Source organism: Rattus norvegicus, chromosome Y (assembly GCF_021556685.1).
Source record: "Rattus norvegicus strain SHRSP/BbbUtx chromosome Y, alternate assembly SHRSP_T2T, whole genome shotgun sequence".
NCBI classification, from domain to species: Eukaryota; Metazoa; Chordata; class Mammalia; order Rodentia; family Muridae; genus Rattus; species Rattus norvegicus.
In genome coordinates this window covers 33949490-33951098 of record NC_141555.1, presented here as the reverse complement: position 1 = coordinate 33951098, position 1609 = coordinate 33949490, and positions in this window count along the sequence as shown.

Below are 1609 nucleotides of genomic sequence, written 5' to 3'. Positions count from 1 at the left end.
ATAGCTATGAGCTTAGATGGAATTTTAACATGGGTTCTGGGAAACAAGGTCAAGAAAGTAGAATCCACAAATGACAGTGCCAAATAGACTCTCTCCAGTTCTTTTGAACCTAATGAAGCTGAGGTTTCACTGGACCTCAAGCTATTCCTCATCCTCCACATCCTCCTGAATCTTATGTTTGGCCTGAAGAAAGAATCATGGTAAAACATCCAAAACCCTCAAGTCTCTTTACTGGAACACAATAAGGTAGATAATCCAAACTGATATCAAATGGGATTAGAGAAGCAGTGAATTCCATAGTCCATGTTGTCCTTTGCATTGCTGATGTCTGGTAATTTTGGGATGAAGTAAGGATCTGGGTGTTTATCATTTCAAGTAGGTACACCATATTTACATTGTTATACTCATTCTATAGCTAGGCACATTTGTTGCCAAAATCATTGCAGAAAATGGAATTGGAAAACAGAATTTTTGAGTACACATTCAGCAATATTTGCAAAGTCCCATATTGAGGAATGCACAATAAGAAAGTGAAATACAATTTTCATTCGAATGAAGATCTGTAGGGTAAATACTGACCTTTGGGAAACAGAGAAAACCTACAAAATTGAACTGTATTTCATGAAATGTACCTGAGAATAAAATTAATATCCAGAAGAATGTCTTCCACTCCATGTTACAAGAACTTTTCTACCCATTCTCAGCCCTTGACTAACTTTTTTTCCATTCAGAGCATGTAACCACTAATAAAGCAAAGAGAAGTCTCTAGATTTAGAGAGATGGAGTACATAAAGGTTTCCAATGAATCACAGGAGACATACGTGGAAAGGGCAAGCTCAAATCTGGTCAATGTAAGGAAAGCTGTTTAGCAGGGAGGCCATGACATTTCTCAGTAACATCAACACGAGGTCCTGCCTGAAAAATCTCTTGTAACCGGGAGAGCTTTATCTTCTTCTTTGATGTCACAAGTGTTGTCATGACTGCATTTCCTCTCATGTATTCTTTTAGTACCTCTAGTGTTTAGTAATTGGCATCTAATTCAGAGAAAACAGCTATTTGGGAGTGAGAACAAAGAGGATGATGAGATCAGAAGTGTGGATAAGGAAGAGGCCCTTCTGTCCTTGTCTAAAAAAAGGAAGAAATATTTGTGCTTGTGAAAGTTCAGTGACTCCTTGGTAGGGGCTGAGTGGTAATGCTGAACAGACAGCATTGATCTGAGCCTTCCACATATGGGAATCAGGAGCTGGGGTCCTCTCAGAAGCTTCTGGACTTCTCTGTTCTTATGGTTTCTGGAAGTCAGAGAGTTTATACCATTCATTTCATTATTCCAAATGCCAAGTAATGGGAAGGGCACAGTTGTTTTCCTGAGAGCACATAGCCTTAATTCTTTTTGACAAGAAGAAAAAGGCCCTAAGGAAGAAAGGAAGGACAAGTATTATATCCGTAGCTCAGAGTAAACTCCTCCATGCTTTAGATATCTATTGTGCAGTTTGTGTCTGAAAGTGATATCTGCAAGAGAGAAGTGCTTCTAGTTGAGACATCACCATCTCACTGTTTCCACTATTATATCTCTGACTACCATTTTCTGACAGTGACACATTACATTACT